Source organism: Bos mutus, chromosome 1 (assembly GCF_027580195.1).
Source record: "Bos mutus isolate GX-2022 chromosome 1, NWIPB_WYAK_1.1, whole genome shotgun sequence".
Taxonomy (NCBI): Eukaryota; Metazoa; Chordata; class Mammalia; order Artiodactyla; family Bovidae; genus Bos; species Bos mutus.
In genome coordinates this window covers 149,926,090-149,943,233 of record NC_091617.1, presented here as the reverse complement: position 1 = coordinate 149,943,233, position 17,144 = coordinate 149,926,090, and the positions used below count along the sequence as shown (strand labels likewise).

General features: G+C 49.2%; 1 protein-coding gene across 6 annotated transcripts in view; it reads right to left on the bottom strand.

Moving 5' to 3' along the window:
- The window catches only part of ERG (ETS transcription factor ERG), a 314,438-nt gene that overhangs the window by 56,745 nt on the left and 240,549 nt on the right, over positions 1–17,144 (bottom strand). The gene's annotated exons all lie outside the window — the stretch shown is intronic.

Here is a 17,144-nt window from a genome sequence, read left to right as displayed (position 1 = left end):
TCCTTCAAGGGCATGGAAAAGCTATTATGCAAGTCAAACCACAATGAGGTATCACCTCACACCTGTCAAGATGGCTATGATAAAGACAAAAAGCAAAACTTATGGCAACCCACTCCAGTACTCTTGCCTGGAAAATCCCATGGACAGAGGAGCCTGGTGGGCTGCAGTCCATGGGGTCGCAAAGAGTTGGACACGACTTCACTTTCACTTTCACTTTTCACTTTCATGCATTGGAGAAGGAAATGGTAACCCACTCCAGTGTTCTTCCCTGGAGAATCCCAGGGACGGGGGAGCCTGGTGGGCTGCCGTCTATGGGGTCGCACAGAGTCAGACATGACTAAAGTAATTAAGCGGCAGCAACAAGTGCTGGAGAGGATGCGGAGAAACTGCCACCCTTGCATACTCTTGGTGGGAATGCAGAAGGGTACAGCTGTATTGGAAAATACTATGGTGATTCCTTGAAACATTTTTTAAAAAGAACAATCATATGAGCCAACAATCCCACTTATGCATATCTATCGAAAAGAATTAAAAGAATTAAAATCAGGATCTCCAAGAGATATGAGCACTTCCATGTTCACTATGTACTATTCACAATAGCCAGGATGGACATAAATGTCCATGGATGGATGAATAGATAAAGAAAATGGGGTACATGCATGCAACAGAATACTATTCTCCTTAAAAATAAAGAAATCAGACATACATTACAGCATGGATGAATCTTGAAGACATTATATTAATACTAAGTGGAAAAAGTCAGTCACAGAAACACAAATACTGCATGATTCCCCCTATATAAGCTATTTTTAAAAGTCAGATTCAGAAAAAGAGTGAAGTGTTGGCTGCCAGCAGCCAGAGGAGGGAACAAATGGGGAGTTATTAATCAGTAAGCATAACGTTGCAGTCAAGTAGAATGAGAAAGCTCTGGATACCTGCTGTACAACCTTGTACCTCTGCTCAACAGTAATGGACACTTAAGAATTTGTTTACAGACATCCCTGGCAATCCAGTGGTTAAGACTTCACCTTCCCATACAGGGTCCAATCCCTGGTCAGGGAACGAAGATCCCACATGCTTTGTGGTCAAAAAACCAAAACAGAAAACAGAAACAGCACTAAAGGCAGGCTTAAAAATTGGCCACACTAAAAAATATTAAAAAAAATTTTTCTGTTTAAAAGCCGGATCTCATGTTAACTATTCTTACCACAATAAAATACAATAAAAAAATTATTGTGTCTGAACCATTTTCTCAAGTTCACATTTTCAGGTCTGAGTTCTATTTATAACCACAACCCCAAACAATACGCAGCAGCATGGAGAGGAGACATGAGGCAGGAAGACAGCTGGTTGCCCCCACTTGCAGCAGGAGAAATCCCACATTGGCTTGGGGTCATCCTGACAGGGGGGAGGCAGGTTCAGACTGAAGAGTTCCAGGAAGGCACTGGACAACATCTGGGGGGCAAAAAGTTGGGTGTATCACTCCCCCAAGTCCCTTAAAACTTCCTTGAGGCCAATTTTAGGAGTTTCATCTCTATAGCAATCTCACAGACTTCCACGTCACTTGTGCATAACTGTGGCCACTCCGGAAGTCACAGTGTTAGTGACTCCGTCGTGTCCGACTCTTTGCAACCCCATGGACTGTAGCCCACCAGGCTCCTCCATCCATGGGATTCTCCAGGCAAGAATACCGGAGTGGGTTGCCATTCCCTTCTCCAGGGGATCTTCCTGACCCAGGGATCAAACCCAGGTCTCCTGCATTGCAGGCAGATTCCTTACCATCTGAGCTACCAGGGAAGCTTACTCTAGGAAATACAGAAATAATGTAGAAAGATCCTTCAACCTTCATGATGAATAAGATGGAATGTTGGTGCCTGTCCTCTGATAACTAAGAACACATGGCTGGCTAACATGGCCTGAGTCTCAATTAAGGTGAGTTGAGATCATGAGCACTGACTTCTCAAAACATGCTAGTACTACGAATTAATGGTGAAAGAACATAGCAAAGAATATCAAATAAACTGGAAAGTTTACTCAATTTAAATTAAGCTGAAACTCAGACACGCTGAAAAACCAGATTGGGTTCTTGAAGTTCCAATACTTTGGCCACTTGATGCAAAGAGCCGACTCACTGGAAAAGACCCTGATGCTGGGAAAGATTGAGGGCAAGAGGAGAAGTGGGCAACAGAGGATAAGATGGTTGGATGGCATCACCGACTCAATGGACATGAGTTTGGGTAAGCTCTGGGAGTTGGTAATGGACAGGGAGGCCTGGCGTGCTACAGGTCACAGGGTTGCAAAGAGTCGGACACGACTTAGTGACTGAATAATAACAATATGGTTCTGATGAGTAGTCAAGAGGGACGCTTCAGAAGCTACTCGGAAGAACAAGCGTTTAGCTTCTATTAACATTTTTCTGAGGAGAAGATTCCATTATTTTCATCTGCAACTCCAGAGTGATATTTATGTGTATGTGCGGTGCTTCTTAATATATTTTATTTCCCTGCTCTTCCTCAAACTATGTGCCACTTGAGGTAGATTGCAAAAATGCGCACAAGACAAAAATAACATAAATGATCAAAGGAATGGAAGTGAATGTTATATAAGGGCAGAAAAGCAATTAATCAAGAGATAAAATCAGCGCATTGAGAAAGCTTACTATTTATAGTTGCTCAAGGTAGAACATCAATTTATCTCTGAACTTTCTACTCGCCAAAGCAAAAAAGGAAGTATATCCTGTGACCATTCAAGATGTCAAAAAAAATACCCACGGACCAAGTTATTCAGCAGAAGAGAAGCTTTTCCTGAGCTGAACCTTGAGAGAAGTTTCTCTTGTGGCTTCTCCTTCAGAGACCTGGGTGGTGCAGCAGGCAGAATCCTTCCCACCACCCGCCAGCAGACCTGAGAACACTCCACATGCACAGCAGGTGCTCGGAGCACTCAGCTCTCAGCCGCCGCAGGTGCAGGAACCCCGGGACTGTGTGTCCTCAGCCAGGGCTCCACACTTCCTGTCTCTTGACATTGTTTTTGTTATAATTTACTTGTGTCCTTTTTATTGGAGTAATAGTTAGATACATGCACTCCTATGTTCACTGTAGCACTATTTACAATAGCCAGGACATGGAAGCAGCCTAAATGTCCATCAACAGAAGAAGAGATAAAGAAGATGTGGTGCATATGTATAAATACACAATGACTATTGCTCAGGCATTAATCGGGAACAAAATGTGCCATCTGCAGACGTGGCTGAACCTAGAGACTGTCAGACAGGGTGAAGTTTAAGTCAGAAATAGAAAAACAGATATTGTATACTAGTGCACATATGTGGAATCTAGAAAAATGGTACAGATGAACCTACTGACATTGTTTTGGAAAGAATCAGGAAAATGAGTGCAAAAATATAAGAAATGGATGATTAAACAATGACAAGATCTTGAGAGATGGAATGCTATATACATATAGTCCAGTTTCCACAATCTTCTAATTTCTATTTTTATTTTTAAATGTTTTATTATTTATTTATGGCTGCACTGGGTCTTTGCTGCAAGCGGAAGCTGCTCCCCAGACGTGGTGTGCAGGCTCCTCCCTGCAGTGCTTCTCTTCTTGCAGAGCACAAGCTCTGGAGTGAGCGCTTCTATCTTTGCAGTGTACGGGCTTAGCTGTTCAGCAGCATGTGGAATTTTCCCAGACTAGGGATCAAACCCATGTCACCTGCATCGGCAGGCAGATTCTTAACCACTGGACCACCAGCGAAGTCCTAACTTACATGTTTTAAAACCAAATTTGCCTCTGGGAAATTGATCTAATGCATGGTGGGCGAACAAACATTGATAGATCTTATCTGGTTCATCTATCCCGTACTGGACTGCTTACTCATGCTAGAGGTGGCTCCAAACTCTTATGTATTCTTATTATAGCAAATTCAGGGGTGAGACATTCCAAATGGCATCTAACACACAACAAATGGTATGTGTTAGCTGTTGCTATTTATCTCACCCACAAGGGCAAACACCAATAAGCAGCAGCAACGATACAGGTGATGTGCAGAGACTCGGGGTACAGGTTGTGTCTAAGGTCATGTTACCATCAGTGGAGGGGCTGGGATTTGAACTTAAGACAGTTAGGGACCTGAGTCCAAGCACTTGACCACCACGCTATAGGACCTCCCCTGACTCCACACGAGCGGTCTCTTTCCCAGACATAACACATTATGGGATGGACCCTCAGAAGACTCAGCTTCATCACTGGTCGGTACTTTCTGAAGAAAATCCTGAAGCCAGTCAAGGAGAAGGCGATGAGAGCTGAACAGGGGCAGCCCCATGCAGATGAAGGCAGAGCCTCCCGGGAGACACTAAGTACGGCAAGGCTTATTTGGACAGAGATAGGAAATGTGATGTCTGGTTCATAAAAAAAAAGCTGACCTTCCCGATTTACAGTGGAATGTCATTTGTTCCTCCCCCAAACCTCCTAGAGGTGCTCAGCAGGGTGCAAGCTCTGCAGAGATGGAAGGTGAACATTCCTGAGTGTGAGGCAGTCAGGTGAGAAGTTTCTGGGCTCAGAAAGCAGAGCGGGAAGGACTGTGACCCAGATCGTGGGTCTAAGCAGACAGACCTGAGGGCCAGGGCAGAAACTGAACCATTCGGGAAGCAGGCAATGTTGCTGTTTAAGATAAAGTGGACGGGGAAGGGACTTCTCTGGGCCCAGTGGCCGGGCCTCCACATTCCCAATGCAGGGGGCCCAGGTTCCATCCTGAGTCAGGGAACTAGAGCCCATATGCTTCAACTAAGAGTTTGCATGCTGCAATTAAAGATCCCGCATGTTAAAATGAAGACTCCATGCAGCCAAATAAATAAACAAATAAAATAATATTTTCTAAAAAAGATGAAAAGGAACCCAATTCAAGAAAAAACTTTTTTTTTTAGCTGTTTCCATACATAACCTCTTCTTTTTGAAAAGGGGTTTCATGCCTTCCCAGGTGGTGCTGGTGGTAAAGGACCCGCCTCTCAAGGCAGGAAACATAAGAGACACACGTTTGATCCCTGGGTTGGGAAGATGCCCCGGAGGAAGGCATGGCAACCCACTTCAGTATTCTTGCCTGGAGACCCTCATGGACAGAGGAGGCTGGTGCGCTACAGCTCACGGGGTCGCAAAGAATAGGACGCAACTGAGTGACTTAGCACGCACGCACATCATGCCTGTAAGAATGTACTGAGAAATTAAAATTAAGAGCTTTGGTTTTTTGAAACACAAAATAAAACTTGGCATCTGACATTGGTTTTCTTGAATCAGAACCTACTTACACTCGGGCAGATTCCATCACAGAAAGAGCCCTCAGTGAAACTGCACAGATGCTGTTCTTCTTGCTGAGTATGAGGGGACCTATGCAAGAAGGTCCCTGAACGCAGCCCCAAGCCACAGACTCAAGCTCACCAGCCACGTTAAAACTGGGGTCCACCCTCACGTCATAACGCTGAGTGGAGGCCCCTCAGGCTTGAGAAAGCCCCTGTGGTAAGTCGAAATTGAAGTTGGGCAATGGATATAACTTCTTCCAGTGGGTGGAGGCAAACCCGTCAACCTTCTCAAAATCTACCCGTTTTCCAGGGCCCACCCCGCTTCCTGTTCTGGAGTTTGTCTTGCACTTGGAGACGGCTGTTCTCTGCCTTGCTTGCTCTCCACCACATCCTGGTAGAATACTTTTGTTCACATCTAAAATGCAAATTTTAAAAAAATCTTTTATTGGAGTATAGTTGATGTACAATATACTGTGTTAGTTTCAGGAGTATAGAAAAGTGAATCACTTATACATACACATATAACCACTCTTTTTTAGATTCTATTCCCACATTGGTTATTGCAGAGTATTGAGTAAAGCTTCTTGTGTTATACAGTAGGTCCTTGTTATTTACCTATTTTATATACAGTAGATGGGGAAAAAGCGGAAACAATGACAGATTTTATTTTCATGGGTTCCAAAATCACTATAGATGGTGACTGCAGCCATGAAATTAAAAGACACTCACTCCTTGAAAGAAAAGCTATGACAAACCTAGACAGTGTATTATAAACCAGGGCCTTCACTTTGCCAACAGAGGTCTGTATTGTTAAAGCTACAGTTTTGCCAATAGTCATGTATGGTTGTGAGAGTTGGACCATAAAGAAGGCTGAGTGCCAAAGAATTGATGCTTTCAAACTGTGGTGCTGGAGAAGACTCTTGAGAGTCCCTTGGACAGCCAGGAGATCAAACCAGCCAACCCTACAGGAAGTCAGCCCTGAACATTCATTGGAAGGACTGATGCTGAAGCTGAAGCTCCAATGCTTTGGCCAGCTGATGCAAAGAGCTGACTTACTGGAAAAGATCTCGATGCTGGGGAAAATTGAAGGCAAAAGGAGATGGTGGCAGCTGAGGATGAGATGGCTAGATAGCATCACCAACTCAACGGACATGAGTTTGAGCAAACTCCCGGAGATAGTGAAGGACAGGGAAGGCTGGCGTGCTGCCGTCCATGGCATCGCAGAGAGTTGGACAAGACTTAATGACTGAACAGTAAGAACATTCCATTGTTTGTATGTATGTGTATACATATAATACGCGTGTGTGTGTGTGTGTGTGTGTGTGTATGTATGTATATTCTTTATCCCTTCATCCATTTAACGAACATTTATAGAGAAAGTCTCTATACCAGGCACTGTCCCAGGTGCTGGGGATACAGCTGTGCCCCTGTTTCCATGGTGCCCACGTCCGAGGGGTGAAGCCCCTCTCCTCAGCCCCCCATACTCTGCCCTTGAAGCCCACGGTCCACTCCCCCTCCGACCCTTCTGTGGGTGAGCAGGCAAACGTTTACTGGCAAAGCAGTCTTCAGCTCATCCCACAGTTCATCCGAAGGGCACTGTCTTCCCAAGTGTCCTTCTGGGTTTACGAGGCGATTCCATGTTAAGCACTTGATGAGGGAACTCCCTGAGAGGGCCTCACAGGTCTCCTTGGGCCACTCCAGGAGTCTGAAGAGGCCGACCCCACGAGAGGGCCCTAACGATGCTGGCCTGGGCGTTCATCCCAGTCAGCCTCAAACCTGAGTCGGAACCAACCCCCTCCTCTGGAGATTCTCCTCCTAAGAATTCGAAAAGCACAGACTTAGTCCTAATCGACCCAACGAGCTCCTAATCGGGTTACGCGCCATGAATGGAGGTAGTCACCACAAAAGGTATTTTTAGGACCCCAGACAAGGAGGAGATTGTCTGGAGCGCTCCGGGGTAATTTGTGGGTCTGTTTTATTTCTGACTCAGAGGCAGTGGAAAAGCTGCTTCAGAGAGCCCGCGGCCGAGCGGCGGGTGGAGCTCAGCAGTGATTCATGGAGCGCTCGGGGCTCAGACTGAAACTGGAGATGTTTGTCTTCACAGCTGGGTGTTATTTTTACTCTTACTAAATATTCTCTTACACCTGGAACGTCAGCCCCTTCCCACCAGACCCATTCCCCTTCCCCCCTTCTCCAAAGCAGTTGAAGACAAAATTAATTAAAGAGTCACCACCAACAGTTAGCTCTTTGTCCCCAAAAGGGGGTTGACGTTTCCCTGAGAAGGTTTCATGATTTCAGGGTGTGTTTCTTTTAGCAGCTGAAAATGGGGATCGGCAAGACAACGTCACACTCGGATCTTGAAAACTGGGGAGGAAATGCAGCTTTGACGAATTCATCCTTTGGAACCACGACGTTCTGTAGAATGAGATCCTTCTCTGCAGAGAGTTTACCTGACGAAGAGGTGGCATCCTTTCCATCTCCTGAGTTTCGTTTTTCTTGAGACACTTTTCCAGAGAGCAAAGAATGAAGGCAGATAGCCGTGATGGTGCTTCAGTGTTTCATTTTCCTAACAGGCTATGTAAATCCTGGTTAGCCAAGATGAGTTTCCTTTACAGGAGAGAAAATGCCAAGCATTTCCCCTTGTCCCTGATGGCAGCATCCACAGAGACCTGATGGGACTCGTTCACATCACAGGGAAGAGCACAGCTCTTCCACAAAGTGGCACCCATCCGTCCGACGTCCCGAGAGACGGCAAAGACGGTCCTGAGTGACACCAAGAGGAGAAATGAGGAACGGAGCAGGAGCCCCTGAGAACGCCTCTCCCTCACTAACTTTTCCCCAAACGAAGCCCTCTCAATCCATGCCTCAGCCCCGCGGCCCAGTGAACTGACGTCTGTGAAGACCCAAGGTCCCTCGTAAGCAGGACAAGCTATTCCTACCCGACTTCACTAGCACAGTTGGGAAAAACACTCATTTTCCAGTCTCCGACACTGAGCTGCCCACGGCTTGGAAGGTTTGCAAGGCGGTCGAGCTTAACTAGGAGACATCTTTCATGCCAATCGGATTCAGAACCCCGAGGCAGAGAGCAACCAATGTCATCAGAACTGCAAATTTCACTATCCTAAAAGAGGACATAAAATCTTCGAGAAAATGTCAGAAAACATACATGGAGTCAAATCTCCATGTGTCAAAGCAGAAAGATGTGAGAGAGACCAGTCCCAGGGAGCCACTTTCAAAGGTCAAATATTGAATGTTTCACATAAAATGAGAAAACCTGATGTTAAAAGACCTTTAGCCAAGATCTTGTTCTGTAGGCAGGGGTTGAGCAAAGCACCTCTTCCCACACAATGACATGTAGGGAATTTGAACAGTCACCATCATAAAACTGAGAGTTTTTTATTTTTAATTTCAGCCCACTGTGTATTTACTAAGAGACACTGCTGGGCTCAGACAGCAGGTCTCCTCATCATGCTAATATTTTTTAAAATGTGGTTCTGTTTGGAATCACCTCATGAAGGTACCATAAAGAAGGCAGAGCACCAAAGAATTGATGCTTTTGAACTGTGGTGCTGGAGAAGACTCTTGAGAGTTCCTTGAACAGCAAGGAGATCAAACCAATCAATTCTAGAGGAAATCAACCCTGAATATTCATGGGAAGGACTGATGCTAAAGCTGAAGCTCCAAAACTTTGGCCACCTTGATGCAAAGAGCCAGCTCACTGGGGAAGACTCTGATGCTGGGATAGACTGAAGGCAGGAAGAGAAGGGGATGACAGAGGATGAGACGGTTGGATGGTATCATCTACTCAATGGAGAAGAGTTTGAGCAAACCCTGGGAGATAGTGAAGGACAAGGAAGCCTGTTGTGCTATGGTCCGTGGGGTTGCAGAGTCAGACATGACTGAGTGACTGACACATTCGCTTTTCACTTCCCAGTGTCTGGGCTGATACTCAGAGGGGCCGAGGCTCAGTTCTCAGGAGGATTTCCAGCTTTGGCTTGTCCACCCCTCATTCCAGGGTGCGGTCCACAAACCTCGGGCTCAGCCTCAATTCCTTCTTCGTCCCTCCTTGTGGGCATGCTTAGTTGCTCAGTTGTGTCTGACTCTCTGTGACCCCATGGACTGTAGCCCACCAGACTCCTTCTCTCCACGGGACTCTCCAGGTAAGAATACTAGAGTGGGTTGCCATTTCCTTCCCCAGAGGATCTTCTCAACTCAGGGATTGAACCTACATTTCCTGTGTCTCCTGCATTGCAGGTGGATTCTTTATCCACTGAGCCATCAGGGAAATCCTTCTTACCTACCAGCAAAACATATCAGTTCTACCTTCAGCATATGTCCAGGATGTAACCACTTCTCCCACCCCTGCATCGCTACCACCCTCATGCAGGTCTCACCGTCTCTTACCTGAATTCCTGCAGGGGCCTCCTAGTGGGTTTCAGCTTTAACACAGGGGCCAAGGTCATCCTGCTTAATTTGAGAGCCATCATGTCCTCCTTTGCTAACAGCCCCCAGGAGTGTCCTAGCTCACTCAGAGTGAAGATCAAAGTCCCTCACTGGCCCCGTAATCACTCCATCTCAACCCCTATTACTCTTCCCCTTAGTCACTAAACATCAGCCTCAGTTGTCCCCCAACACTTCACACTGACCTCAGGGCCTTTGCACTTACCACTCCTTTTACTTGCAAAGTTCTTCTGCTGGTTAACCATAAGACCTACCCCCTCACTGACTTTGGGACTTTACTCAATTGTCATGTTCTTAGAGGTGATGTTTTCAGGCTGTCCTTTGTAGAACTACCACTCCTGGTTCACTTTATTTTTTTTTCCTTAGCATTTACCATGATCTAACCTGCTAGCCTTTAGTAAGCTATCCGGCTCAATGGCTGTCTTTCCCATTAGAAAGTGAACTTAGAGAGGCAATATTTTCATGTATGCTTCGTGACTGCATGGCAAGTACCTGTAACAGTGACTGCACACAGTAGGTGCTCAATAAAGACTTGGGAAAAGGAACAACTGCAGGCATAGCTGGGATGTCTGGGACCAAGATGGACCAATCAGGAAGCCCCCTTTTCTGTCACCTTAATCACACTCCTGCACCATGCTTTTTAAATACCACATCAAAGGCATCCTGCCGTCTGACCCTAAGCTAGAGTTCTTCACAACACACAGTGAATCTGTCTCCCAGACCACAGAGAAAGGCAAGGCTCAGTCCCTCACCACAAAGACTCAGGCAGACAAAAGCTACTGCAGTGGGAGGTTGGTGGTGGGGGGTTCCCCTTCCATCCAGGCAGACTTCCTGGGCGCAAACCCTCCTCTGCACATCCCTTCTCCCGGCTCTCCACTCTACAGACCACTTCTATTCAGCTCCAGGGATTCTCTGTTTTCATCTCCCTGGAACCTGCAGCGGGGCTAGACCAGTGAGCCTCAGAATCCCTGGTGAGGAGGGGGACTTGCTGAAACCTGGAGGGCGAGGCCCCGGCCCCAGAGTTTCTGCTTCAGCCGGTCTGGGCGGGGCTGAGAAGCCACATCACTAACAAGCTCCCAGGTGGTGCTGCGGCTCTCAGGGCACCTGCTTTGAGAACCAGGACAGCCGGGGACGCTCCCCCTGTCCGCACTCGCCCAACAGACTCAAACAATAAGTTAATGGCTCCAGGTGGCCTGGGCTCTGGGCTGGGAGCCAGACTCACGGCGCGGCACACAGAGCCCTTCCGCTCCAGCTGCAGTGAGCCTCCAGGTGGGCAGCATGGAGGAGGCATCCTTGCCTGTGGAAGGATGAAGGACGCTCAGTGCAACCTGGACATGCAACCAGCAGAGTGTCCAAAACAGGGATGCTGAGCCAGAGTCAAGCAGCCTGCTTTGCACACAATTCTGCCCACCTGTAAGGGAAGGCGATCCCCCTGTGCACCGCATGTGCTGGCGCGTGTCTTTCTTGACCTGTCCTGCAGGTCTACAGTGGCGTGTGCCTTAGGAACCACACACAGAGTTAAGGCCATCAGCTGGGAGCTCGCCGGAGGCTGGGCGGCCCTGAAGCCCCAGCAGGGCCTCTGTGTGCACCAGCTGTGCTAGGTGGGCTGTGCTCACATGTCTCCACTGTGCAGACATCTGAGGGTTTCTCGTATGTGAGGCTGGAGTGAAGAAGGAGGAAGGCACGGTGGCCAGGGACCACTGAGAAGCGATGTCCTGTGTCTACAGGGTGTGCGGGGAGGCTCGTGTCTGCAAGAATTGTGTGATCTGGTGCTGCCGCTGCCAAGCTAAACCCACAATTACATCCCTGTTGGCTCAAGGTGCCTTTCTCTCCTGTTTTCCTTTTATTATTTTTTATAGGACTCCTTTAGAATGGAAGCAGATCTCACTTCACCGCTTGTATTTCACTTCAGGAGCCTATGGGCGCGTTGGGGCTGAGGTTTTGTAGAATTTCATCACTTGCCTGGGAAACTCAGTCCCTCCCTTCTCCAGCCTTAGCCTTTCCCTCTGAGGGTGACGGATGGATAGGAACCAAGAAGACCATTCCCAGGGCCCATGTGTGCATGCTGCGTGCATGCTCAGTCGCGTTCGACTCTTTGGCGATGCCAGGGACTGGAGCCCACCTGGCTCCTCTGTCCATGGGATTTTGCAGGCGATAATGGAGTGGGTTGTCATTTCCTCCTCCAGGGGATCTTCCTGATGCAGGGATCGAACCTGCGTCTCCTGAGTCTTCCGTATTGCAGATGGATATCTTGCCACTGAGCCACTGGGGAAGCACACTCCATTCTCAGGGACTGGACCCTAAAGCAGTAGGAGTGGGGTGGTATTCTGGCATCACCCAGCCTACAGAGGGGTCTCCTCCCCCCGGGGGATGTTTGCAAAAGAGCAAGGAGGGGCCACAGAGGTAACAACCCACACATTCTGGCCCAAGTCCAATCTGTGACTTTCGTCGATTCCCCCTGAACTTGACTTCCAGAGGCAAGTGTGCTGCAGGGAAGTCCACTGCGCCAGAGCTCAGAGCAAGGACAGCGGGAAGGAGCTGGAGATGCACTTCATTTCCGGCTGCAGCCCCTGACTCCTGGGCACCCCTGGCCTGGGGCTTCCAGGCGGTGGGTGATGCATCCACCCTCTCCAGAAAGATGCAGCGAGGAGGCATGTTCAGGGGCTGCATCCTGGGCCCTGGTGCTCAGACGAAACAGAACCACACCTCCACTGTGTCCCTGCCACGAGCCCCTCCCGGGAGGATCCCCGTCTCCACGACCTCAGCCTCTGTCCCGCGACACTCCGGGGCAGAGATGGAACAGCCAGGTGTTCACTGGAGGTTTCCATAATGAAGGTGGAGTCAACGCACATCCATGCTCCCGTCTATGGAGCCGGAACTGACACGTGTAAAGATCATGCAGCGAGTCAGCAGCATCTGTGGATTTGATCCCGAGAGGTCCCTATGTCTGCGTGCTGCCTCTTCAAATCCTCTAGAGGAAATGGGCCTTAGGTCCACTGATTGAGTTTTGAGTTTTCCCTTCCTCCATGGCTTCCCCTGGTGGCTCAGATGGCAAAAAATCTGCCTTCGATGTTAGAGACCTGGGTTCGATCCCTGGGTCGGGAAGATCCCCTGGAGGAGGGCATGGCAACCCACTCCAGAATTCTTGTCTGGGAGATCCCATGGACAGAGGAGCCTGGAGGGCTGCAGCCCTTGAGGTTGCAAAGAGTCAGACACGACCGAGTGATTAACACTTTTATTTTCACTCCCCTTCAGGGGAAGCCCCTTACATTCTGAAGCGCAGATTATGCCTCACGTCCACCTTGCAATATTGCACTGGTCACAGCTGAAGGCTGGTCCTGGTGTGGCCTGGTGACATCAATTTGCTGTATGAACCTCCTTCCAACACTTCCCACTCAGCCAGGCTGAGTCCTTCCGGGACAGGGAAGTGGCTGCACCAGCAAACGCTGGTCTGGAAGTCTGAAAGGAACAGCTCCACTGACCACTGACCAGCCAAGCAGCCAGGAGCCCCGCGTGTGGTCAGTTTTCTGAGTCTTCCTGGCCAGGCCACCACACTCAGTGACTTAAATCCAATGCCAATCGAGGCATTGGTCTGAAGGTATTTCAAAGGTGGGGTTAACATCAACCACCCTTTGATTTTAAAGAGAGGTGATTATCCTTGATAATGCCGGTGGGCCTCGTCTCATCAGCTGAAGGTCGGAAGCAAAACCTGAGCTTTGCCTGAAAAGGAAGGAATTCTGCCTCAAGACCATTGCATCCACCCCTGCTTGAGTGTCTAGCCTGCCACTGCACGCCCAACAGATGTCAGATTTGACAGCCTCTGCAACTGCATGAGCCAACTTCTTACACCAAACCTCTTCAGCAGGTACCTTACTGGTCCTGTCTCTGGAGAACCCGACTGACACGGCAAGGCCAGGCCCCACCACACTGGACTCCCGTGGACGCTGAGCTCAGGAAGAACGGGCAAAAGCGTCTTCTCCAGAGAGGACCAACACATGCCACCCTCCTGTGTTTCTAGAACATTCTGGATGAGAGGGAAGGGCACTGGGGGACCTGTTGACATCTGTGTCACAGCTCAGATCCGCCGAGCTGAGCTTCCTCCCCCGCACCAGTCCACAGCAGCTTCACCATTCCCCATCCAGGACATCCTCAGCTCTGGCTCACAGGCCATGTGGGTCAGCCATGTGCTCGTCCCGGGCAGTGCCCACTGGGCAGGCACTACCATGCATCCAGGAAGAAGACGGAGATGCTGACAAGGTGGCCTCCCTCGGAAGCCGCCACCAAAGCACTTCCCGGTTTTCTCCCAAAACTGGAACTGCCTTTAAAGAGCCTCTGATGGGACACCTCTGAGCATTGCAGAGCTCCATGAGAGCCTGGGAGAAGAAATGACTGATGTTTCCCTACTGTTGCTTCCCTACAAGAAAACGGTCCAGTTCCTCCACACATGGTTTCATTTCCCAGGAAAGAGACCCTTGCCTGAGCCCACCGCTTTGCAACTGCCAAGACAAGTTCCCCAGTTAGCCAGGAACACAGGAGTAGCTTCCCAGGGGTCGTGTCTTTCTTAGGGACTTGACGCCTCAAGGCCAAGTTCAAGGTTGCCTTGAGCAACACCCCCCCCAAGCCCACTCCATCCCAAATTCCTGGGGTGACCAACCTTGGGCTGGGAAGGTGGCCCCCATGGTCCAGCCAGGAGGGCAGGTAGACGTGGTCTCCTGAGGAAAAGCACAGACCTACATCGGAGGAAACGGTATTCAAGCGCCTCCCTTATTTATCTATTCCTCTGTTTGCTTATTTGTTCATTCATTTAAATCTGGCCAGAAGGAAAGTCTCACTTCTGCAACATCGTTCTCACCTCCTGGCTCAGGCTCCTTTCTGAGCCTTTCTAAATCCAGACTGGCACTCCGAGAGCTGGCCTGAGGCCAGACTTGGCAAAAAGGGCCAGGGCACAGATCCCCCTGCTAACTGCCAGCTGGAAGCCACGTTGGTGCCCTTTGCCCGAAGTGCTTTCTCTGATTCTTTCTCCTTCTCCCCCTCCATCTCCATCTGTCTCTGTCTCTCTCACACACGCTCGTGCACAGACACACACACACGTGTGCGACACCCATGCTGATGTATTTCCCACAGGCAGAGACGAGCCTTGGAAGAAGACCTCTTTAGAAACGCACCCCACCCCATCGTGACTATCCTGGCGTGTATGGGATCACGTGACTCCATTAGAAACAGAATCCACCACTCTGCTCAGTGCTACGTGGCAGCCTGGATGGGAGAGGATTTTGGGGAGAGAGTGGATCCATCTAGATGGATGGCTCAGTCCCTTTGCTGTTGACCCCAAACTATCACAACATTGTTTGTTAATTGGCTGTACCCTGATACAAAGTAAAGTTAAAAAAAATTAAACAACAACAAAAAAAGAGAATCCATTGCTGTTTAGAGGGCTGGCAGCACAGCGACCCTACTAAATAAACACGGCTACATTCTTCAGAACAGAGCAAGTCTCAGGAGCAAATGCAGTGAACGGTCAGTGGAAACATTCTATTAGATGGACAGGATTCACCTATGACATATTTATGCGTATTATATGTAAAGAGCAGAGAAGGCAATGGCACAGTACTCTTGCCTGGAAAATCCCATGGATGGAGGAGCCTGGTGGGCTGCGGTCCATGGGGTCGTGAAGAGTCGGACACAACTGAGCGACTTCACTTTCACTTTTCACTTTTATGCACTGGAGAAGGAAATGGCAACCCACTCCAGTGTTCTTGCCTGGAGAATCCCAGGGACAGGGGAGCCTGGCGGGCTGCCGTCTATGGGGTCGCACAGAGTCGGACACGACTGAAGCGACTTAGCGGCAGCAGCATATGTAAAGAGAAACCTGCTGGACTCTATGACTGCAATCCCACCCAGGTCCTTTCCGAAGTCTAGGAGTTTTCCCTCGATGAGGCCCAGGATGAGCCCACCTTGGCTAGAATCCACTTGAGGGACCAGCATCACAGCAGAGAGGCAACATCCCGCTTCCGAGAAGAAACGAGATGCACGGAAGTGAACGACTCCCTGGAGCCCCGGTAAACCTTAGCACCTCCCACCTCTGTGTCTGGCACCTCCAGCCTCATGGGTGACATTCCCTCTGGGGACTCTGATTTGGCACCTTCACCGACACCACGCTAGAAGTTGACTCGATGGTCTCCAGCATGTATAAAACACAACACTTATTTAAAAACATATTGAGCATTAAAATATGTAAGTAGCAAAAAGGGTCCCCTGTAGCTGCAACAGAGTGGAAAAGTGCACTGGGTGTGGAATCAAACACCCTTGGTTTGGAGCCATCTCCTAGTTGCTTGAAGTGATGCTTTGGGTTAGCCAGAAAATGCCTGGGTCTCAGTTTCCTCATCCACCAAATGGGGACGAGCATTCCTCTCAGGGCTGCTTAGAAGACTGACAGGCCATTGCTGCTGCTGCTGCTAAGTTGCTTCAGTCGTGTCCGACTCTTAGCGACCCCATGGACTGCAGCCCACCAGGCTTCCCCGTCCCTGGGATTCTCCAGGCAAGAACACTGGAGTGGGTTGCCATTTCCTTCTCCAATGCATGAAAGTGAAAAGTGAAAGTGAAGTTGCTCAGTCGTGTCCGACTCTTAGCGACCCCATGGACTGCAGCCCACCAGGCTCCTCTGTCCATGGGATTTTCTAGGCAAGAGTACTGGAGTGGCCACTGGATGCATACAAAAGGGCTTTCTATGAAGTAAAGCACCAGAAAAGGTGAGCTGTTCTCGTGACTCTAGGCAGATTATGCAAATTTAAATGAAATTCTCTTTGTCCTGGGAATTTAAATGATTCTTCCTGAATGTATATGGGATATTCCATCACAGGGCTTCCCAGGTGGCACTAGTGGTAAAGAACCTCCCTGCCAACGCAGGAGACAGAAGAGACTCAAGGTTCGATCCCTGGGTTGGGAAGATCCCCTGGAGAAGGGCATGGCAACCCACTCCAGCATTCGTGCCTGGAGAATGCCACGGTCAGAGGAGCCTGGCAGGCTAGAGTCCATAGGGTTGCAGAGTTGGACACGGCTGAAGCGACTTAGCATGCATGCACCCATTATATCATAACTGAAATCAGTTTTACTTTTCAAAACGGCGTCTGATGAAATGCTTTTAAGTGCCCGGGATAACACGTTCGCTAATTCGCTGCATTTAGGTGACAGCGGCATGACACACTCAGAAGAGTTAACACTTAGGGGTGACGCTGGTGCTTGGTTTTCAGTGTAAGTAAAGAGGAGAGGGAAAAGCACGCATTCAGAGACGGTGACGGGGGAGGGGCAGGCGGACACAGGCCGCGGTTCCATCCGCAGCATCACGTGGGGCAGACGTGCTCGGTGCCGCCGGCCCACGGGCTGACACTCTCC